The sequence below is a fragment of the Eublepharis macularius genome, chromosome 1 (genome assembly GCF_028583425.1).
Source record: "Eublepharis macularius isolate TG4126 chromosome 1, MPM_Emac_v1.0, whole genome shotgun sequence".
Classification (NCBI taxonomy): Eukaryota; Metazoa; Chordata; class Lepidosauria; order Squamata; family Eublepharidae; genus Eublepharis; species Eublepharis macularius.
Window position 1 is genome coordinate 247,737,940 of NC_072790.1, and position 25,011 is coordinate 247,762,950.

Consider the following 25,011-nt stretch of genomic DNA (forward strand, 5'->3'; position numbering starts at 1 on the left):
TGTAGCATTGTAATGGTCAAAATTAAGCCTTTGTCGTGGTCAAATTAAGCCTTTGAAAAATTGTTGATTATGAAACGGGATTATAATGCTGGTAAATGCCCATCAGGATCCGCATACTTCAATTTGATCATTTCCATGCCAAGAGACAAATGCCACTCGTTTTTGCTATGTACTTGATATAGCCATTGCATGGCTATATCAAGTATTCTGTTCTACTTCCTTCTGATGCGAATTTCTGAGAACTTTGATTTTGTGAGTGTATGCAGAGTGCGCACTAGCTATTTCTACACCAGTTTGGTATAGTGGTAAAGAGAGGCAGGATTCTAATCTGGAGAACCGGGTTTGATTCCCCACTACTTCTCTTGAAGCCAGCTGAGTGACCTTGGGTCAGTCACAGCTCTTTTGGAGCTCTTTCAGCCCCACTTGGATCACAGGCTGATTGTTGTGGGGATAATGATAACACACTTTGTAAATAGAGATGGGCAAGAACAGCAATATGAACAAAAAAAATCCTATTTATGCATTTTAAACATCATTTCCACAAGTCTGTAAAGAAAAGATCCTGGTAAGTAACCTGAGTCTCTAAGCTCTCTAGAATCTCAATCAAAATAACAGAGTGCCCTTTTAGAAATTCCTTAAAAATGGCAAGGAACAGAATAGCAGCAGAGAGTTGGTAGGCTTAAAGATCAATGCCTGTAGAGCTCAGCAATGATAAATCCAATCAGCTCTGACCTGGTTCAGGGAGATTCCGCACTTCTGATGCTCATGAGAAAGTGACCATCAGTTGTGAAGCCTACAATAAATACACACTAGCATTGAATGTGAGAGTCAGAAGTGCTGAGCTGGTGGAGAAGCTATCAGCTCTGTCTTAAAGTGGAGAGGCTCAACATTTCTGTCTCCCAAGTCCATGAAATCATCAGCTGTGAATCCATATCCTGTTTTTCAAATATTTCCCCCTATTCTGGTCCTCCTAGTTTAACAGGATCAACCACATGGCTGGAACCTATAGAGCTGTCCCCCGTACATGACGAGATGCAGAAGATCAGGAGAGGACTGGCCCTGGGATTGTAACCTCAAAAGGAGGTGGCTTGATCACAATTTCTAATAGTGGGATTTGGTTGACAGATCCGACGTTGGTCCCCGGGGTGATGCCGAGGCTACTTGCTGATGTTGCACCACCAGGGAGTACCCTGTAGGAACCAAGGGAGCTCAAACCTTCGATTGGGTAGGACATCTTGGAAAGAAGGAGGTGAGTCTGGAATGAAAGTTTAAATAGGTGAGCTTACTTTTTCAGAGTGAGAGAAAACTGATTAAAATAATCAATCTTGCAATCTGTTAGGATTTTTTTTTTAATGAACGAGGTTAAAAATGGTTCAAGGGCTTACTATATCCCTTCTTGTGCATTTACTGTCCATTCAATTTTCTATCAGTCAGTTTTGTATGAAGCTAGAGCTGTTCCCGCCATCTATACCAGATCATTTCTTCAGGGTATTTGAAGAAGTGAGCTGTGGCTCATGAAAGCTCATACCCTACCTTACATTTTGTCAGTCTTATAGGTGCAACTGGACTCTCGCTCTTTTCTACTGCTACAGACAGACTACTACGGCTACCCATCTTGAGCTATCTCCATGGAAGGCACCACATTGAGCCATACAGAATGGAAATTCATCAACCTTGTGAAGAAACCTGAACGGGTACAAACAGACATCATCAAAGGGATCTGAAGAAGTGAGCTGTGGCTCATAAAAGCCCTACCACAAATTTTGTTAGTCTTTTATGTGCTGCTCAACTCTTGATCTTATCTGTTCCTGTGTTTCCAGTTGTTGTTTTTAGCATCTCTGCCAGTATTGAGAAGGCTGGAGAATGATGGTTGTTGTGTATTTTCCGGGCTGTATCGTCGTGGTCTTGGCATTGTAGTTCCTGTTGTTTCACCAGCAGCTGTGACTGGCATCTTCAGAGGTGTAGCTCCGAAAGACAGAGATCTCTCAGTGTTGACACTGAGAACCAAGTTTAATTCCCCACTCCTCCACTTTAAGCCAGGAGAGTGACCTTGGGTCAGTCACAGCTTTTTCAGCCACACCTACCTCTCAGGTTGATTGTTGTGGCGATAATAATATCATTCTTTGTAAACCACTCTGAGTAGGTGTTAAGTTGTCCTAAAGGGTGGTATATAAATCAAATGTTACTTTACTTCCATAATGATATTATCTAAATGCATACCTACCTGCCCAAAAGATCCCAGCAACATGAATGAAAACTGGGTCAAATGATGAGCAAGCAGTTTTGTTTCACAAGCCCGATGACTTGGGCCTGACTGGAGAATTCAAGGAGAATTCCATACCAATGACCTCTACACCGTGCCTTAAGTTAAAAAAGATTGAACTGCAATTCTGTATGGAGTGTACCGTTTCCAGTTTCCAGTTTCCATGTGCACAATGAAAAATACATGTCAAGAACTCTACAGTTTGTTATGCTTTGCATTAATAATGTACCACACAAAATAATCTTGATACACCTATATATGCAGTCACATTAAGAGTGCTGTATAAATAATTCTGGAGAGTTAAGTGAGCTTCAGTGTTCTGTAACAGCTGGAGTCTTCAAGTCAACTGACAGGAAACCTACATAAAGAGCATTACAGCAATCTAGTTTTGATGTTACAGTGCCATGAATCCAGGTGGTCAGATCAGCAGTGTAAGGGCTGATGTAACCCTTCCTGCCTGCCCTCTCTTGATCTGCCCAGGTTCACAAAATCAGAATTGCTGTTAGATCGCCCTCTAGCCTCTGCTTAAAAACCTTCAAAGAAGGAGAGCCCACCTCCTCCCAAGGAAGCCTGTTCCACTAAAGAACTGCTCTATCAGGAAGTTCTTCTTAATGATCACTTCCTCCTTGCTCCCTGGAGGTCTTTTGCTTTTTATTTGAAGCAACAGTTCTTTGAAATGGGAAAAAAATTCAATGTCTGTCAGGTTTAGGACTTGTATGAAGCACCATTTCTTACCCTCATTCTAACCTATTCTTGACTTCAGAAAGAGCAGGAAAAGGATATAGCCCCACCCTAAGCCACATGCTTTCCCATAGCTCTGTTTCCTTTAAAGCTGGGTAGGGGGGCACATAAAGGAAAAGATGAACCAAAATTACATTCAGAACTTGGTGGTTTGGCTCCTTCAAACAGCTTCTGGAATGCTGAACCAAATCCGGGAAACAAACAAACCACGCAGAGGCTACACAGGCAGGCCGGGCAGTCAGGGGCCATCTGGCAGCATGTTGTTTTCCTTAACGGCAAGTCCATCTACACATTCAATGGCATGTCCATCTGCAGCTGCAGCCACTTGGGTCCATACAGGAGATCTCCAAAACTAAATGTAACTTCATGAACAGCTTAAAACCACTGGAACATTCTCAGAATTTCGGCAAACCAAGAAAAATGTTCATCACATAAATATGACCAACTTACAGTAAGACCTGGCAGCAAGCAAAGATTTTACAGAGAAGGCAAAAATCAACTCATGGCATTGGCAAATAAAAGTCCCAGTATATCTCAAGCATAGAAGTCCCAGAGTAATACACTGATATTGTGTCAAAAGACAAGAGAGCTTCTATGTGGTTAACTATCCCTCCTTAATAATACTGCCTGAAGTAAAGTTAATATTCTCTCACTAGAAGATTTCTATGAGTCCCCTGGCTAACGGAAACAACTCCTTTGATCTGTCCACAAACATCACTTAATGTATGAAAAGCCAGACTCCACATCCAAACAGGATGATTACTACTTTAAAAAACCTGATCTGCAACCTTTTGCCTACCTGTAAAGGCAGTTTCTGATTCAATGCTGAAGTTCATTCCAAATGAACTTCCAAATGAGTAAATTTTACATAGACACCTGTGACTGCCTCTGGCTTGGTACAGGTACAGTGCCATATTTTGTACTGTGGGTTCCAACTTGGTCACTGCACAACCTCAAGCAAGGTTTGAAGGCAATAGCCTCCCTCATTCCTGCCCCCCCTCTTTTGCTGTCTCCAGCAACTCTTTGCTATACGGCTTTAAATATGTAGGTGTCACAAACACCCATCAAACTCAGACTTGGGCTGATTTTCCCCTACGCTGAGGGAAAACTTCTCTTTAAGCTTATGAACCTGTTCACTGGGCTGGGAAGCCTTCAGTAGTGTGGTTGATGTTAAATTTCAACTTTCTCTCTTTACCCACCCTTCAGTAACATATAAGTAGCATGGTTACCCAGCAAAGTCCAAGTAGGGGAAAGATCAGGGGGAAAACTTCTCCTCTGAAAGCTTATGAAGCTGTATGCTGGGCTGGGAAGCCTTCAGTAGCATGGTTGATGTTAAGCTTCAACTTTATTTCTTGTCCCACCCTTCAGTAACATATAAGTAGTATGGTTACCCAGCCAAGTCCAAGTAGGGAAAGATCAGGGGTTTGCACATCCCTTAAATAGAAACTGGCACACAGGGCTTGGGGAGATTAAAAGTGTAACAGAAGGTTTATTTACAAGAAGGTAAAATAAGAAGGCAGGTAGGCAGGTGTTAAAAACTCAAAATAATGTAGAGGTTTTTAAACAGAACACTTGACTGATATGAGGCACAAAACGCTTGGTGCTGTTCTTAAGTTGCTGGCTTGTATTAGAGAGGTTGTTGTTATCCAACTTTACAGAGGTTATAACAAACGCTTTCTGCAGTGGGCTCTCCTATAAGTTACGTGCTCCACTTCTAAAATACACTCAGCTCAACTTCTCCTCTTTAGCTGGTCTTAGGGTACTCTACTGAGTCAAACCCTTTCAAGATACTGGCTAGGCATTATAGTTATGCTCCAACTATAACCCTGTTCCTGGTGCCAAAGGGGAGACTCCTTTCTACCCGCTTCTTTGGCCCACTGTAATTCCCAGATCTCTTGAGTCTATGCAGGAGCCAGTACTGTCTTTCCCACTTTAGTCCAAGGACTAAAAGTGCTTCAAGACTGTACTGTTTTCACTTTGAAGGGAACCCCTTCCTTTCTCTCCTCACACAGAGGGCTCTCTTTCTGACCCTCTCTGGTCACAAGCCAGACCCTCAATCTCCTCACTCTTTTCTTTACTCTAGTTGTCAACCCCTCAACATTCCATCCCCAACTGCCATTTTAGGCAAGCCACATGGGTGGGGGGGGGGAGAGATGTCAATCATCCTCTTTACTGTCCGGCAATCCCTGCTTTTGAAGCTGAGTCCTTCACAGGAGGTTCCATTTGGCCATTGTATCTAAAAGTAACTGTAGATAAGGGGGGGCATGAGAACTTCCAGCAGAGGGGATGTCCCTCCCCTCCAGCCCTCCCTTCCTCCTCTCCTTCTCACTCAATCTCTGCTTTTCCCCTCCCCAGTCTCTAAGCCTCTTGAAGCAGCTGTGGACTTTTGTTCATCCCATGCCCATCTAATCATCTGCCATAGCAGCGTCTTGACTTCTAGAAAAATGAGAGTGATGTTGTATTCCTGTATAGTGAAGCCAGCCTATTTTCTACAATCCTGAACTCCATTTTTAAGTATGGAAAGTACCAGAATATTATTCTTCACTGTTTTACTGGAACCATTCCAAATGACATGTTCTCTGAATGGTTTTCTTGCTCATTTTTATACAGTTTTGGCCTACATCATCCCATTCAAATTCACCAATGAGATTCTTCAGAGTCATTCCTGGCACTGGAAATCACCTAAAAATTGTAACATTTGCAGAATTTGTGCTGAGATCGTGACATCTGTAAAATGGTCAGGTCATTCTGATCCCTTAATATTTGTCATCATTACTCATATCAATATCATGTATCAGCAAAAATCCCCTAGATCTTAGCTTATTGCCACGTTTCCATTCAAAGGTTCATTTAGACTCCATTTTGTTTGGTTCAGTATATCCTTAGTTCCTTATGATTAAGGCCTATGTGATTGATATATGTATAGTAATTGCTGAGTTATTTCATGTAGAGATATATTGAGATTGATTGAGCTGTGAATATATGGATATATGCATGCATGTATATGTGTTTCCAGCAAAAACAATCATGTGGTTAGTGTCAGCGTGATGTTATAGTCAGTGCAGTGTTTCTAAGTGACTTGAACTAGTATTGGACTGTTAGAGTTTCCTCTTAAAACCAAAAGCTCTTAAAAGAATCTCTCTTGCTGTGGATTTTCGTCTTTTTCCTCTCTTTGTGTTCTCATGATTGCTAGTGTGTGCACAGTGTTTTCCTTCTTCAGACATAAGAGTAGATGTGAAAGTTACTGTGTTTTAATGTCTTTGAATCTTAAAAGTCGGAAAAAAAGATTGTCCGTTGAAATAAGCTTCTGCATTTGCTATTCGTCAGCCCCCCTTCTCTTCTCCTAGGCTTTGTGACATGTCTGACCTCATTTGGCTCTCGTCCAATTATTGATTTTCGTCTATGTCCACAGAAGCTAATGCAAACATTGGCAAAAGCAAACATGGGTATTGGAACACATATCCAAGCGCAGTTGCTGGTCAACACCATGCTACTGTTAAGGGGAGGCAACTTCCAAGGTACATTCCAGTGCACATTTTCATTAGGATTGTTAGCCCTGGGCTGGTTACCAGTAGTAGGATTTGAGGAGAGAGGGGACAATAATGCAATGTCATTTCCAGCCCCAAACCCAGAAATGACATCACTGTGCTTCTGTAGGATTACTCTGAAACTCTGTGGTAAAAACCATAGAACTTTGAGGGATTCCTAGAGTGTCACATGACACAATGACATCACTTACAGGGTTTTTTTTGGTCAGAAATGACATTGCATAGTCTTTCAATGCTGTTTATACACATCATTTCCTTCTACCAACCCACTGAGTGTTGGCAGGGTATAAGGGTGGGGGGTTCTGCCCACAGAGGAGGGGGAATGGCTCAACCATGGAGTCTAAGAAGCTAGGAGGAGAGAGAGGAAGGAATACCTCCTTGCTATCTCTCTCCTTTCCCTTTCAGATTGGCAAAGCGCTCTCCCATTCTTTCCATCAACGAGAATCTCTGGGACATCTCCAGGATTGGTAAAATGATTTACTATGCCTTATTCTTGTTGTATTGTTAATCAAGCTATTGCAATGCTAAGACCGTGCTGTACCACGATACTTAAAGTCTATGTAACCTATGTAAAATGATTTGAATAAAACTTACTGAAATTCATGTCCAGGCCTGTGTTGTATCCTTGCTCTCTCTTCATTAGGGAAAATCTGACTCAGTTGAAGATATATTAAAGATCCCCCCCTTTCGCATAGTAAACTGTTGGATAAAAGGCAAAGCTAACAGAGAGCAGCAGTGGGGAAGGAGAGTCTCCCCTCTTTCCTTCACTATCCTGCCTCCCCACTGCCGCAACCTCCTCCTCTCTTGCCCCTTTGCCTGCTGTCCCTTGGTCCAGCCTTCTTCCTAGGCAAACTATGCTGGCGGTGTTCTTTATTCCAGAAAAGATAGAAATCGGAGAACACACCTTTAAGAAATCAGACTGCAGCTCATGGACTGCATGATCAGATCATGAAAGCAGAAGTGCTAACAGAAGGAGATTAGCAGGAGAGATTGAGGGGCAGCTAGAGACAACTGCTGAGACAAGAACACGTAAGCCATATGTATAATGATCTTCCCACCGGGCAGGTCTCGTGAATGTGTGTTTGCTGCACAGAGCACTAGGTGGTCAGGGAACTCATTCATTCCCTCATGGCTAGGAATATTGACTGAAAATAGCTATGTTGGAGTTTGTGTGTGTGTGTGTGTGTGTGTGTGTGTGTGTGTGTGTGAGAGAGAGAGAGAGAGAGAGAGAGAGAGAGAGAGAGAGAGAGAGAGAGAGAGAGAGAATGGTATGTGGATGAGACTTTCAGGGACCTTCTAATACAGCCCCGTTCTTACGCTTTCAGCTCCTCTGCTGTGATCTGGAGAGCATGAAGGGAAGTTTCTATGACTCAATGAGCATTTAGGCAGATTGGGAGAAGGAAGGCATGAAGGAATGAGCCGGTGATAGGCTCTCATGGCCTTCCTTGTGTTCGGAGGCCTGCTAGAACACACTCCCATCTAGGATCCAAGGCCCGCAGTTCTTTAGGGACTAATGGAACATACCAGAGAATTTCAGAAAATAGCCTGTTTCATAGATTACAAGCAAAGCTTCTGACTATGTAGATCAGGAAAAGCTATGGATGGTGGTAAAAGAAATGTGTATGCCACACCATCTGATTATGTTGATGCCCAACCTCTAGTTTGAACAACAGGTTACTGTCAGTACAGAATATTAGGAAACAAAATGGATTCCTATGGGCAAATTGTCAGACAAGGATATAAATGATCTCCTCATCTGTTCAACCTATAGGCTTTGCCCTGCTGTAGATTTTAATTCATGTTCGATTGTACTGTGTATTATCTAAATATGTTTTAATTTGCCCCAATCCTGCTTGTGGGGAGGAAGGGCTAAATAGCGGACAAACGAACGAACGAATGAACAAACAAAGAAACGAAGAAACAAACAAATGAAGAAATGAACAAATGAACAAACGAACGCACTCCTCTTTGTCTTCAGGAAGGAATATTCCTCTAGGCCAGACTGGCAAGGGACACTGGATGTTGTTCGACTTCCTCTGGCCGTGGAGCAGCTTGAAGAGATGTGGCGGAGAGACAGCTGTGAATTTCCTGCATTGTGCGGGGGCTGAACTCTTCCAATTCTATGTTTCTATCTCATTGACACTGAGGGTCTCTAAGTTGGAAAGTATCAAGCTAGGAGAGCGAGTGATCCTTTAGAAGGGACTCCTTCCTTGCACAATGAATCAAGATGCTCTCTACTTCTGCAGTTGTGGTGAAGTGGACTTCGGGCAGTGAGAGATTTCATTATTAGGAATGCAGAGAACAGGGCCTGGGACGGAGATTTTGACCGTAGAGTGAGTCATCTGCTTTTTGTAGAGCAGCAATGAAATCAGGAGTAGTCACGCAGAACTGGTTAAAAAAGTTTATTTAGGAACGTCATATCTGAGAGTAAAGAGGCGAGAGAGAGAGAGAGAGGCAAGTTCATCTGCACCTGCAGCCACTTGGATTCAAACGGGAGACCCTGACACTCTTATTGTTAGCCAGCAAGGGGACTTTTGAGGCAAGTAAGAAACAGAGGTGGTTTGCCACTGCCTTCCTCTGCAGAGCTTTCCTTGGCGGTCTCCCATCTAACTACTGAACAATGTCTGATAATAACATTTTTTGTTTGGAATCCCCTTGTATTAACTAACCCCCAAAGCCCCCTAATCTGCATAATTGATTCTTGGCAGACTCCTTCTCTCAAGCAGAGAAGCCCCAGAATAATATATTTATATTGTGCCAAAAGTCAAGAGATCTTCTATGTGGTTAACTTTCCCTCCTCAATAATACTGCATAAAGTTACTAATCTCTCACTAGAAGATTTCTATGCGTCCCATGGCTGTGAGAAGAAATTCCTTTAATCTGTCCACAAACATCACTTAACATATGAAAAGCCGGACTCCACATCCAAACAGGTTGATTGCTACTTGTAAAAACCTGATCTGCAACCTTTTGCATACCTGTGAAGGCAGTTTTTGACTCACTACTGAAGTTCATTCCAAACGAACTTTCCAATGATTAATTTTTACATAGACAGCTGTGACTGCCTCTGGCTCAGTAAAGGTACAGTATGCATCATATTTTGTACTGTGGGTTCCAAGTTGGCCACTGCACAAACTCAAGCAAGGTTTGAAGGCAATAGCCTCCCTCATCCCCCCCCCCCATCCTTTGCTCTCTCCAGCAACTCTTTGCTACATGGCTTTTAATGTGAATGGGGGGACAGCAAGGGGAGGCTTGTCTTGCCAGGGGTGGCATTTTGCATGCAAAATGCCACCCCTACCCTCAGGAGCCCTTCTCCCACCCTGTACTACACAAAATAATACAACCCACTTCACCGTTTTTGACAGCAATTGTGTTAGGGTGATTCTCTGATGTGAAGTGAGTTGTGTTATTTTTGTGTAGTACACTGCTTTCATGCCCTGTTGTGCCTTCCTACTGTGTAACCTAAAGCAGTTAAAGAAATAAAGTGCTTTTGACCGCAATTTTTTGGGGGTGATTCTTTAATGTGAAGTGAGTTGTGTTATTTTTGTGTAAGATACTGCTGCCATGCCCTTTGGTGTGCCCCCCCTGCTGTGTAACCTACAGCTGTTAAAGAAATAAAGTGTTTTTGGCAGGAATTGTGCTTTTGTAATTCTCTGATGTTAAGTGAGTTGTGCTATTTTTCTGTAAGATACTGCTGCCTTGCCCTTTGGTGTGCCTCCCTGCTGTGTAACCTAAAGCTGTTCAAGAAATAAAGTGTTTTTGACAGGAATTGTGCTTTTGTGATTCTCTGATGTTAAGTGAGTTGTGTTATTTTTCTGTGTGGGGGACTGCTGTTGTAATGTGTCATAATGCTTTGCTACTTGTACTTTGAAAGGGAGAAAATAATTTTTAAAAAACTTTATTTTGTGTTGTTCATGTTTTATTCTTTGTTGTGCAGTTGGTTCCCAGCATAGGGAACAATGGGGCTGGCTGGCCAGCCATCTCTGTAGGTGGTGGGAGAACTTGAGGAAGGGTGTCTGTGGTTCAGGTGCCCTTTCACAGGGACCAGCTGGCACTCAGAAGTGTGCCCACCATTGTGGCACCCCTGGGCTGTGCAGAATTGGCCAGGGAAAGAGAATTTAGAAGTTCCCAGCACAGGGAACAAAGGGAGAGGGCTGGCCTTTGCCAGCCTGTTCCTGGGGTTATGGGTGTGGGGCTGCTGGGGGTGGATTTAGGTCTGTGAGGGGCTAATGTGGGGATTTGGGTCTGTGTGTGGCAGCTGGGGGGGATTGGGTTTGTGTGGGGCTGTAGGGGGTGGACTTTGGGGGCTGAGAGCACCTACTTGGGGAGGCCATGAAATGCCCCCCCTCAAGTGGGAGCAGGCTGAGCCTTGGTGGGGGGTGGGAGGAAGGGTGGGAGAAGGGCCCCAGAGGGCTGGGGGGCATTTTGCATGCAAAATGCCACCCCTGGCAAGACAAGCCTCCCCCAGATGTCAGTGGTAGAGAACAGAGCACCTACTTGGGGAGGCCATGAAATGGCCCCCAAGTGGGATCAGGCTGAGCCTTGGTGGGGGGTGGGAGTAAGGGTGGGAGAAGGGCCCCTGAGGGTAGGGGTGGCATTTTGCATGCAAAATGCCACCCCTGGCAAAGGAAGCCTGCCTCTTCATTTTTCCCCATAGGAAATAATGAAGAAGATGAGCAGCAGCATGCTAACAATATGCTTACTCTTCGCTTTCTTATGGGAGGATAGGGGGACCTGCTTTGGGGGGCCATAACATGGCCCCCCAAAGTCCAATCGGTCTGAAACTTGGGGGGTTGTTAGAGAGTGGTTAGAGGAAGGTCCCCACCAATTTTGGGCTGATTCGGTGGGAAAATCCCTCCCCCAGGCGTCCGGGAAGACGGAGGCATTTCCCATTTAAAAAAGCCGAAAGAAAGCCGAAACAAAGCTGAAAGCTGAAAGCCGAAACGGCTAGCTGTTTCGGCTTTCGGCTTTATCCGAAAGAGATTCTTGTTTCGGCTAAAGCGAAGAATGCCGAAAATTTTTTCCTTGCACACCCCTAGTCACAACCCCCCCCCCCCATCAAACTCAGTCTTGGGTTGACTTTCCCCTACCCTGAGGGAAAACTTCTCCTCTTAAAGCTTATGAAGCTGTGCACTGGGCTGGGAAGCCTTCAATAGCTTGGTTGATGTTAAGCTTCAACTTTATTTCTTGTCCCACCCTTCAGTAACATATAAGTAATGTGGTTACCCAGCCAAGTCCAAGTAGGGAAAGATCAGGGGTTTGCACATCCCTTAAACAGAAACTGGCACACAAGGCTTCGGGAGATTCAAAGTGTAACAGAAGTTTATTTACAAGAAGGTAAAATAAGAAGGCAGGTAGGCAGGTGTTTAAAACATAGAGGTTTTTAAACAGAACACTTCACTGATGTGAGGCACAATAATAACGTAATAGTAATGTCCAGTATGACCAGACTCAGCCTCGGGGCCCTGGGTGCCACCTTCTCACCGGGAGGACTCACCCCCCCGAGCCCTGGTGCAGCCAGCCCCCTTACCTGGCCAAAGGCTGGGGAGAAATGGGAGCTGGCCCGAGAGGAAGGGTAGCTGAGGCAGCTGAGCCAGGCCCATCCAGCCCCGAAGGCACCACCTACGCCAGCTACACTAGCGAGCCAGAGGCAGCGAGCTCCAAAGGCAATGCCCGCCACCGCACAGCTGAGCCACAGGCTGGTGCCGCCAAGGAAGTGACAGCCATAGGAGACAGAGACAGGCGAGGCCTGGCTGGTGGCGCATGCTCCTGGGCTGCACATGGCCCGAGGCAGAGGAACATGCCAGGGTGAGTAGAGGAGGCCACAGCAACACTGGGCCAGGAGGAGCCATGCCCAGTGGATAAGGGGTGGGCCCAGCATAGACAGAGGAGAGGTGAGGAGGGGCGAACTGTGGGAGGGCTGGAGGGTGCGGGGAAGGACAGGGATTGGGGAACAAAGGGGAGAGACATATCTGGGAATGGGTCAGGAGAGACAAGGGAGGTGATGAGAGGAGGAAGGTGGAGGGATTGGTTGTTTTGGTGGAGAAAAGGGAATAAAAGGGGCCCTCCCAAGGAAGCTGGGGAGGAGACGGCTGAGAGAGCTGGCAGTGGTGACAGAGAGAGGAGGAAGAGAGACCAGAGACCAGTGGGGTAGGACGGGGAGCAAGGGTGATTTCAACCCCCTCCCCTACGCACATCTGAGGCCAAGGGAGGGCCCTTTGCGAAAGCTTACCACGGCAGAAAGGGGGATCGGCGTGGTGGGCAGAGCAGTGGCTCAGAAATAATAATAACAACATTTGATACACACACACACAAAACGCTTGGTGCTGTTCTTAAGTTGCTGGCTTGTATTAGCGAGGTTGGTGTTATGAGACTTTACAGGGGTTACATTAGACGCTTTCTGCAGTTGGCTCTCCTATAAGTTAGGTGCTCCATTTCTAAAATACACATGGCATGACTTCTCCTCTTTATCGGACCTTAGTGTACTTTATTGAGTCTGACTCTTTCAAGATACTGGCTAGGCATTATAGTTATGCTCCAGCTACAACCCTGTTCCTCATGCCGATGGGAAGACTCCTTTCTACCCACTTTCTTGGCACACTATAATTCCCAGATCTCTTGAGTCTATGCAGGAGTTAGTGTTGTCTTTTCCCACTTTAGTCCAAGTACTAAAAGTGCTTCAGGAATGTATATTTTTCACTTTGAAGGGAACTCCTTCCCTTCACACCTCACACAGAGGGCTCTCTGGCTGACCCTCTCTGGTCAGAAGCCAGACCACCCACTCCCCTTACTCTTTTGTTTACTCCAGTTGTCAACCCCTCAACATTCCATCCCCAACTGCCATTTCAGGCTAGCTACATGGGGGGCAGGGTATGTCAATCATCTGCTTTAGTGTCCAGCAATCCCTGCTTTTGTAGCTGAGTCCTTCACAGAAGGTTCCATTTGGCCATTGTATCTAACAGCTGTAAATAAGGGAGGTGAGTATGATTACTTGCAGGAGAGGGGATGTCCCTCCCCTCCAGCTCTTGCTTTCCCCCCTCCTGCTCATTCATTCTCTGCTTTTCTCCTCATCATCTCTAAGGGCCAAGCTACAAGTGATAAACGACACAGGTTGGACACTTGTCAGCAGCTGAGCGGCCTGTTCGGTGGTTTTTTTTCCATTCGTAATGCTGTTCGTGCCCATGACTAGCCAGGGGCCATCTGATAGCATCTTGTTTTCCTTAATGGCGAGTACATCTACATGTTCAACAGCAAGTCCATCTGCACCTGCAGCCACTTGGGTCCAAACGGGAGATCTAGACACTCTTAGTGTTAGCCAGCAAGGGGTCTTTCAAGGCAAGTAAGAAACAGAGGTGGTTTGCCACTGCCTTCCTCTGCAGAGCCTTCCCTGGTGGTCTCCCATCCAAGTACTGACACTTCTTAGATTCGGAAAGCTGATGAGATCAGGCTATACCATGGCACCTTCCCTCCCTGGAACGATGTCTGATAATAACATTATTTTTTGGTATCCCCTAGTATTAACTAACCCCCAAAGCACCCTAATCTGCTTAATTGATTCTTGGCAGACTCCTTCTCCTGTAGTAACTTCTCCTGTGGTAACCCAACCAAGTCCAAGTATGGAAAGATCAGGGGTTTGCACTTCCCTTAAACAGAAACTGGCACACAAGGCTTGGGGAGATTCAAAGTGTAACAGAAGGTTTATTTACAAGAAGGTAAAATAAGAAGGCAGGTAGGCAGGTGTTTAAAACTCAAAATAACATAGAGGTTTTTAAACAGAACACTTCACTGATGTGAGGCACAAAACGCTTGGTGCTGTTCTTAAGTTGCTAGCTTTTATTAGAGAGGTTGGTGTTATCTGCGTTTACAGAGGTTACATTAAATGCTTTCTGCATTTAATGTAAGACTAGAGATGGGCATGAATAGCAATACAAACTAAAAAAAGCCATGAACAGCCCAATCTGCTGTTCGTGAACAAGCTGTTCATGAGGCCCCATTCTAAACGAACAGGTGGTCATTGCAAGCCTCATTCGTTGTTGTTCGTCAAGCCAGACAATCTGGCACCTGCAATCAATTCCCCAATCTAAGCCAAATTTAGCTTGATCGGCAGTTCTTCCTTTCAAGTGTGGAGCTCCAAATCTGTCACAAAGAAGCAATGAGCAGGGGGAGGGAGGTTCCCCGCTCTGGTTTTGCAGACAGTAAGGGTGAGACAGTTGCTGTTGGCATTTGGAGAGAAAGACAGGGAGAGTGCATTGGAGCTTGAATTTTCTTTGTGTGTGGTGGGATAGGGATCTACCCCTTCAAGTTCCAGGGCTGCTGCCAGGCTCTGGGCCAAGCTATTATTTACTATTGGTACATTTCCTGCTGTCTGCTCAGGTAGGGTTTCTGGGAATGGTGTGATAGGGATCTTGATGGCTGGAGGAGAGCCTGCTGGTCCCCACAAACAACAAACGTGTTTGTGATGGGATCATGTTCGTCAGTGTTCGTTGCTCGTGGATGGCAACGAACAACGAACACCATGTTCATTTTTTTCTGTTCATGCCCATGTCTACTCAAGACCCCTAGGTGCCTCTAAGAGCTCTTATAGTTTGTTTGAAGCACCACAACTTTCTGGGTTCTTTTGAGTGTGTGTACCTCCTTGGTAAGCAACAATGGACACAGGCTGGTACAATATATTGTTGAAGTTTATTAAAGAAAGAACATAGGAGTATGTGTAAGGCAGAAACTGCTCTTAGGAAGCATTTTGGGAAATCATAAAACAAATAACAGGTTACTGATCTAAATATATTCTAACTAGCTAAAATACTACTGACTATCTGACTAAGCATTCTCTGAGGTGGTTCCAAAGCTGGTTGATCTCAACTAAGTCCATCCATGCCAGCTTACACTAGGCATCCTGGAGGCATGAAGCTCAGGAGCTCTCTCTCTCCCACATTGCAACTAGTTGGCAATGGGTACCAGGTAGCAAGATTGAAAAGACTGATAAACTGCCTAGAAACAAAGACGCTTCTTGACATCTGGAGGGGCATCAGCCCGCTCGAGGAACCTATCAGGACTTGACTTTAACTGGATGTTGCAGCCCTGTGACAGTGTAGGGAGTACAGCGAAAGCTGAGATCAGCACCAACCACTTGCCTTCTCCAAGGACACTCTCTCAAGAGAGGAAAGCAGTCCAGATGCAGCTAATTAATGGAGCTTGGAACCTTCCTAGCCCAGGCCTAGGATATGAGACCTGAACCAAATTTTCAAGCTTAGCTTTTTGTATTAAGTGATACAAGGCATGGTCTTTACAAAATAGGATTCTCTAAACTTTTAATCCAGCATGAAAGCTATTTTGCTCTTAAGGTCTCCAATCAAGAGGCCTTGGGAACTGCAGTTCTTTAAGTTTTGGAGATCCAGCAGTTATTACATGACAAGGAGTATGCCAAGAATCAATTAAACAGATTTGGGGGCTTTGGGGGTTAGATAATACAAGGGGATTCTAAAAAATAACGTTATTATCAGACATCTTTCCTGGGAGGGAAGGTGGTATGGTATAGCCTGGTCTCATCAGATCTTGGAAACTAAGAAGGATCAGTACTTGGATGAAAGACTACCAAGGAAGGCTCTGAAGAGGAAGACAGTGGGAAACCACCTCTGTTTCTTACTTGGCTTGAAAGCCCCCTTGCTGGCTAAAGCAAAGGGCTCAGGATCTCTCCTATGGACCCACGTGTCTGCAGGTGCAGATGGACTTGCTGTTGAACGTGTAGTTGGCTTGCTGTTAAGGAAAACAAGATGTTCCCATATGGCCCCTGACTGCCTGGCCTGCCTGGCAGCCCCTGCATGGTTTGTTCGTTTGTTTCCTTGATTTGGTTCTGCATTCCAGAAGCTGTTTTAAGGAGCCAAACCACCAGGTTCTGAATGTAATTTTGCTTCAACTTTTCCTTTATGTGCGCCCCTACCCTGCATTAAAGGAGACAGAACTTTGTGGGAAAGCATGTGGATTAGGGTAGTGCTATATCCTTTTCCCGCTCTTTCTGCAGTCAAGGAAAGGTCAGGGTGTAAGGCTTAAAAGGGGAGCTTCGTGCAAGTCCTAGACCTGACAGATGCTGATTTTTTTCCATTCCAAAGCACTGTTCCTTTGAATAAAAATAAAAAAACCTTCCAGGAGCAAGGAGGAAGTGGTCATTAGGAAGAACTTCCTGACAGTTAGAGCAGTCCCTCAGTGGAACAGGCTTCTTTGGGAGGTGGTGGGGTCTCCTTATTTGAAGAGTTTTAAGCAGAGGCTAGATGGCCATCAGAGAGCAATGGTGATTCTGTGAACCTAGGCAGATCATAAATTATATGGCTCCAGACCCATGTGTTCTGATTGGCTCCATAATGGCTCACGGGCTCCAGGCATTAAAAGGCAGGCCTACTCCCACTGCTAACAGGTTTCTGAGGCCTTGTTAGGCCTTCCTGGCACAGCCAGATCATGACTCCCCTTCACCACCACCAGACCAAATTATGGGGTCCAGCCATCCAGATTCCCATTGATGCGGTTTGCAACCAGGGATCTGGGATGTGCTCTGCCAATCTTTAAATCAACATTTACATTTTATATCAATAGGTAACAACAATTGAACCGTATCCAATTCCTTATACTGGCAGGCTCTCCTAGACAAGGCATCTGCAACCTTGTTCTCAGATCCTGCAATGTGCTCCACTCTGAAGTCAAAGTCCTGCAAGCCGGCCGCTACCACAGGAGATTTGGAATGGTTAATCTGGCAGTCTGAAGCCACTGTAGGGGAGAGTGATCTCTTTGAATCAGGAAATGCCTGCCCTATAAGTATGACCTGAATTTCCCCAAGGCATAAACAATAGCATAACACTCTTTCTCGGGGATTCCCTAGCCATCTTCTGGCTCAGTGAGCTTTTTACTCAGGAAAGCAATTGGATGTTGCTCCTGATATGGCCCCTCCTGTGAGAAAACAGCTCCTTTGCCAGGGTCAGAAGCATCAGTGGTGAGGACAAATGGTTTGTTAAAGTCTGGAGCCTTCAAAACTGGCCCTGTCACCAGCGAGTTCTTCAGACTGTCAAAGGCGTGTTGATATGCCCCTGTCCATTGCAGTTTCTCCCGCCTCTTCTTGCCAAGGAGATCAGTCTGTGCCAAGGCTAGTTTGCTATAGTCAGGGAAAAACTTTTGGTAGTAGCCAGCCAACCCAAGGGAAGAGTGGACCTTAGACTTGTTCTTGCAAATGGGCCAATCCCTGATAGCCTTGTCCTTGCCTTGCCCAGCTGAGACTGTACTTGTCCCTACCTTGTGTCCCAAAAAAGTTATTTGGTTCAAACCTATCTGGCACTTTTTTGCCTTTAAGGTAAAATCCGGCTTCCTTGATTCTCTCCAGCACCTGCCGAAGATGCTCCAAAGGCTGCTCCCAGATTTAGAGAACACAGCCTCATCATTCTAATAGGCTACAACAAACCCTTCCAGCCCTCTCAAAAGTTTATTAATAGCCCTCTGGAAGGTTGCTGGGGCATTTTTGTGCCCAAATGGAAGTACATTAAATTAATACAGCCCTTTGTGAGTCACAAAGGCAGACCGTTCCTTAGCCTGCTCATCAAGTTCCAGCTGTCAGAAACCTTGGGTTAGGTCCAAGGTGGAGATGTACCTTGCTGGAGCCAACTGGTCAAGCAGGTCATCGATGCAAGGCATTGGATAAGGAGCAGGCCTTGTTATTTTGTTTAATTTCCAGTAGTCAACAGAAAACTGGCTCGCTCCATTCAGTTTACTCACTAGCACCACCGGTGATACCAAGGAGCTGTTGGAAGGCCCGATGATTCCTGCTACCAGAATTTCTTCTAACTCCCTCTCGATAGTTTGCTGCTCGGTTTGGGAATCTCTGCGAGCTCTTTCAGCCACAGGTGGCTCATCTCCTGTGAATATAGAGTGTTTTGCAACCACAGAGCAACCCGGTCGAGAGGAGAATTGGTCTGCAAACTCACCACACAGTTGCCTAGCCTCTTCTCACTGGTTCTTAGACTGTAATGGAGAGTAGGTCAGCTCTTCAACCCTGACAACACTGTGAAGCCCCACACACATGTCCTCAGGACTCCCAAACTCCTCTGTCAGCTCTGGGATAAGATGACAAGCAATAACTTCCCAAGAATGATAGTATGGGGGAGTCACTAAGTGCTGAAACCCATGGCTGCACCATATGTACTCCATCACCCCCTAAAGAAAATTGGTTCCAGGGTCTGTGAGAATCTCTCGATACCAACAAATCCTTGCGTATATATCTACCAAAGCATGGAAAATAGCCTTGGCACCGATACCAAGCTTCTGGCCAGTGAGTTGCAAAGTCTACAACAGTTAAAATATATTGCTTCCCCCTCAGGGTTTTATTCAGGAAGGGCCCAACCAAATCAACAGCCACTCTCGCAAAAGGGGTGCCAATCACAGGTAGAGGCTGAAGTGGGGCTTTACCCTTATCTATGGACCTCCCCACAGTCTGGCATACATCATAGGACTGGACAAACCTGACAGTGTCTTTCCTCTTCCCCTCCCAATAAAACTGCTGTCTCTTTGATTCTTTTTACTCCCGATGGCTGCTGGAGTGATCATAGGCGAGGCTCATGAATCGGAGGCAATGTTGGACCGGTACCACGATCTGACGATGCAGCTTCCAGCCACTTTGGTCACCTGGTTGAAGGGACTCACAGTACCGCAGGCCTTTGTCTATCACGAACGGGGATCAGGTGACTGCACTGAAGGTAAGATCCCTTCTTGCGTGTTCATGGACTTCCTCGAAATTTGTGTATTCCTCTTGCTCCTTCTGGAAGGCTCTTGAGGTAAGTGGAGGAGACTCTATCTCTTTAGGTGTTGCCGCAACGTCTGGAGAAGTCACTGGCACAGTTTCAGCTGGCTGCAGCTTCTGAGTCTCGCTGTGGTTTAACACCACTACATAGTCTCTAGCTCATCTGCTAAGTTCCTCTGCAGAGTGTAGTGCGTGTTCTTCTGGTTCCTAGAGCACATGCTCTGCTAAGTCTTCTCTCACAAATATGTCCATTGGGTTATATTCATACACAGCAACTTTCCACAGTCCATTCCAACCTTCATAGATAATCGGTACCTGGGTTACTGGCAGCACAATACCTTCTGCTTCGTGCAGGTGCCTTACCCTCCTTTCTTCTCCCAGGAGGAGGTACTTGGGATTGATAAAAGTGTGATGCATGGTGGTTAGTAGAGAAGAAGTATCTTGCCAGGCAACAACATACAGCCTTCCACCATGACCTTCTTTCGGTGGTGCTGGGGAATATATTCTGCGTCAAATGCAAGCAAAGTAATCTGAGAGCCTCTGGGATCATGTGGTGCATGTCAGTCCTGACCTTGGGGCACTTATTCCAAAAGTGTCCCAACTGGTTGCATGTAAAGCACCATGGCACCACTTCTCCACCATGGGTGACTTCCTAACACTACTTGGGGAAACAGGTTGATGTTGCTGGGATGGCTGTCCTTCTACTTCTGGCTGCTTTCTGAACCAGAGTGGGGACTTAGGAGACTCCCTCTTATGCCATTCCTGATGAATGCTGTACCTCTGCCCTCTGTAGGCTTCAGTCAGTCACTCTGCCCACTGCCTTCTTCTTGAAGTGTAGAAGGACTCTTGTCTACAAGCAGGCACCGGATGTGCTTGGGAAGAAGATTCAGGAACCGGTCAATGCACATCAGGGCCTTGACATCAGCCAGGGTCTTGGCTTCTGCAACTTCCACCCACAAATCATAGGCTTTCCCCAGTCATTGTATTTATTGCGGGTAGGACCCTTTACCTTCAAGCCTGATTTCTTGGAAGCACTTTTGGGCCCATTCCTTGGTGAATCCCACTCTCTCTCGGATACTTTGCTTGACCAGCTTGTAGTCTGTTCTCTCTTTGCCTTCCATCTGGACAGACACTGAAGCCAGGACACCATTCAAGTGTTTTCCATGTACCGCTCCGGGGGGACCTTGTAGTCAATGCAGACTTGTTCAAAATTCAAGGGGTACTTCCAATGGTCCACTTTCGCCATGGAATCTGGAGGAGGCGGAAACTGCAAGCTTAGCCATCTCAAGCTCATGTCTCATTTTGTCTTTTTCCAGTTCTAAGCATGCTTGGTTGTTTTTCTCAAGCTTCATTTTCTATTTCTCATTCTCAAGATTCATTTTCTCTAGCTCATAGTCTGCTTGCTTAAGTTGCAGCTGGAGACACAAGACCTCTTCACTCGGGGACTCCATGTTCTGTCTATCTCTTCTTTCTCAGAAATGGGACCAACACCACCTGCTTGGGTCTTGCTTCTTGGAATACGTGCATTCTCTTATTTTTTTTTCCAGATCGGAGGAGCATGCACTACCTATTCCAGCCTCACTATCTGGTAGATTCTTTTGTTTAATCCAGTTGCCAACTCCTCAACATTCCATCCTAACTGCTATTTCAGGCTGACCAAATGTCGGGGGTGGGGTCATGTCAATCATCCTCTTTACTGTCCAGGAATCCCGCTTTTGAAGCTGAGTCTTTCACAGAAGTTTCCATTTGGCCATTGTATCTAATAGTAGCTGTAGGTAAGGGGTCATGAGAACTTGCAGGATAGGGGATGTCCCTCCCATCCAGCCCTTCCTTTCTGCCCTCCTGCTCACTCATTCTCTTTTTCTCCTCCCCAATCTCTAAGTCTCTTGAAGCAGCTGTGGATTTTTATTCACCCCATGCCCATCTATTGGTCTGCCAAAGCAGCTTCTTGCCATCTAGAAAAATGGGAGAAAGTAGCAGTGGGGGAGGAGAGTCTCCCCTCTTTCCTTCACTATCCTGCCTCCCCACTGCTTCAACCACTTCCCCTCTTGCCCCTTTGCCTGCTAACCCTTGTCCCAGCCTTCTTCCAAGCTAAACTATGTTGGCAGTGTTCATAGCTCCAGAAAAGATGGAAATGAGAGAACACAGCTTTAACAAATCAGACTTCAGCTCATAGACTACACGATCAGATCATGGAAGCAGAAGTGCTAACAGAAGGAGTTAGACAGGGGAGTTTAGCAGGAGAGACTGAGGGGCAGCTACAGACAACTGCTGAGACAAGGACACATGAGTAAATTTCCAGTGCAAGCTTAGTGTTGGGGTGACCAAGTAAGGGTATGACATGGGCTTTTTCTGTGGTGGCCCCTCTCCTGTGAAATGACCTGCCTGAGGAAGTCAGAAGAACCCGCACTCTCCTGGCTTTTCATAAATGATGCCAAACCGAACTATTCATAAAGGCTTTTTACTACAATGGGAGGGCTGTATTGTAGATATGGGGTCTCAGATGCTTCGCCAATGCATTAGGGAACATAGACTTCATCATCTCTATATTGCCTTATGTATTTTCTGCTTTAAACACGTACTCCTATGTACCACGAATGCTCCATGGATCTAATGTTAGTCATAGAATTGATTGTGTTCTGCTGCATTATTTTTTCTACTCTGTACTGGATTTTTGCGAATACTACATCATTTAAATCTGTATCTGTTCATCCTATGGCATTGTTTATGGAAATGTCCTTGATACTGTATTGAATATCCTTGATACTACTGTATTGAAATGAACTTGTTACTGATTGTACTAATCTCATACTGTGTAATCCACCTTGAGTCTCAGTGAGAAAGGCAGAATAAAAATGTCATGCATATGCACATAAACAAATAAATAAAATATTTATGTTTGTGGCATAGGTTTCTGCGTAGTTTCTGGTAAGCACCATAGCAGCTTCTTAACATCTAGAAAAATGAGTGAGATCAGATCATGCAAGCAGAAGCGCTAACAGAAGGAGTTCGACAGAGGAGTTCAGCAGGAGGGGGGAGGAGAGTCTCCCCTCTTTCCTTCACTATCCTGCTTCACTCCTGCTGCAACCTCTTCCCCTCTTGCCCCTTTGCCTGCTGTCCCTCGGCCCAGACTTCTTCCAAGATAAAATATGCTGGCGGTTTTCTTAGCTTCAGAAAAGATGGAAGTCAGAGAACACAACTTTAAAAAACCAGACTGTAGTTTAGGGAGTACATGATCAGAACATGCAAGCAAGAATTGAGAATCAATTAAATGGGCAAAGGGAGAAAGGGAAATCAGCACACAGGAGAGCATATTAAATCCAGAGAGCGGATATAGGAGGGGGGTGGAGTATTTTTGCTAATTCCCCTGTTCAGGAATTCTGAGCATTCCCCTCCCATCTTGTTCCATTTCAATAGCTTAATAGGCTCCATCTACCACATGGTACCGCCTACTAGAAAAAGCTATGGCAGGGGAAGGGCCAGGGTTCACTGCAAAAGCATCTGCTTGGCATGCAAAGGTTCCAGATTCAATCACCGGCATCTCACAGGATCAGATAGGAGATGTTTGGAGAGATCTCAACCTGAGACCCTGGAAAACTGCTGCCCGTCTGAGTAGATAATACTGGCCTTGATAGAGCAAGGTTGAGTTCAGTAGCACTTTAAAGAGTTTTATGGTATAGGCTTTTGAGAGTCAAGCTCCCTTTGTCAGATAATAATAACAATAGTGTGCTTATATACTACTCTTTTAGACAGATTAGTGTCCCACTCAAAGCAGCAAACAAAGTCAGTGTTTTTATTAGCCCCACAATACACCTGGGGAGAGGGGCTGAGAGAAGTGACTTACCCAAGATTACCTACTCAGCCATGGCAGGAGTGGGATTTGAATCAGCAGAGTGCTGATTCGCAGCCCAACCACTTAACCACTGTGCTACAGTGACTCATGCAACAGTACACTTACATAATGGACTTCTAGATGGAATAGTGCCCACTCAGAGCAGAGAACGATGTTATTCTTATTATTCTGCCCACAGTACAGCTGGGCAGCTGAGCTGAGAGGCGGGATTCACTCAAGGCCCTTTCCTGAGCTCATGGCAGGAGTGGCAGCAGTGGGATTTTAAACAGCAGAGTGCTGATTCGCAGCCCGACTACTTACCCACTAGGCTTCAGCAGATACAAGCAGTTAACGGAAATTGGAGATTTTTTTATCCTAGTCAGAAGGTGGGAGGGATGTTGCAAAGAAGAAAGATAGGACGTGAAATGCATTCAGTGTGATTAGAGCAGGGGTTGAAATGCAGAAAATTAGCATTTGCAGTGAGAGAAATATCCAATGTCCCTATTCAGCCCTGGTGGATCCATTGTTCTGAATCCGTGAAGGAACAATTTCAGCTCTCTTGTGTTGTGATCTTCCGTTGAAGTTTTTGTCTGTTTGAGGACCCCCACTCCTTGTTGGCCTTTAAGTGTTACTGAACTCGAAGACTGCTCATCTACCTGAAAACACCTACCTTGATAGACTGAGGGTCTCCTTCGGTAAAAACTAGCATCCTGGGCTCATGTGGTTTCCTTGGAATGAAGTTTCAGTCCCTGCCTATTGAGTGGCTAATTTTTTTTTTGTCTGAATAGAACCAAAAAGAAATCAATCCCTTTTTGTAAGGGGGAGAGAGAGAGCTTAACCCTACTTTCCAATCAAAGAGCCAACATTTCTTTTCGACGGCAATCAATTATTTTCTTTTCTGGGTTGAATGAAGATCCATTCTGTAATATACTGAAGGATAACGAAGCAGTAGACCTAATTTTGCAGGCTTTAAAAATGACAGCAACCTCCATCACTGGAGTCAAATTCTACAAATCACCCTAATATATATATAAAACACAAGAGGAACCACAAACAATATTGTGATGCAGACAGACAAGCTTTAATGAAGATTGTATGAAAACATATGCATGGCAAAGAGCTTCAAAGGTGATAACAGCATATCCAATGCAAAAGAAGTAATACACTTTCCTTTGGACATCCCTCGAAGAGCACTAGGCAACTAAACAAAGGGCTATTTAGGCATTTTAAACAACATTTTCACAAGTCTGTAAAGAAAAGATCCAGGTAAGTCACCTGAATCTCTACGCCCCCTAGAATCAATATAACAGGGTGCCCTTGTAGAAATACCCTAAAAATAGCAATGAAAAGCAGCAGAAGCAGAGAGCTGGTAGGCTTGAAGAGAAATGCCTGAAGAGCTCAGCAACAATAAATCCAATCAACTGTTATCTGGATTTGGGAGTTTCTACAATTCTGATGCTCAGGAGAAAGTGACCATCAGTTGTGAAGCCTGCAATAAGTACACACTAGCATTGGACATGAGAAGTGCTGAGCTGGTGGAGAAACTAAGAGATCTGGCTTAAAGTGGGAAGGGTCAGTATTTCTGTCTCCCAAGTCCATGAAAGCATCGGCTGTGAATCCATATCCTGTTTTTTAAATACCATTTCCCTGTATTCTGGTCCGCCTAGTTTAATAGGAGTAACCAACGGCTGGAACCAACCGAGTTCTCTTCCATACATGAAGAGGTTCAGGAGAGGTGTAGATGGTTGCGGGTGAGATTATAACAGTAGGAGGGGATGGTTCTACTATAATTTCTAATGGTGGGATTTGCTCACAAGATTCGATGTTGGCCCTGGGAGAGATGCCAAGGCTTCTT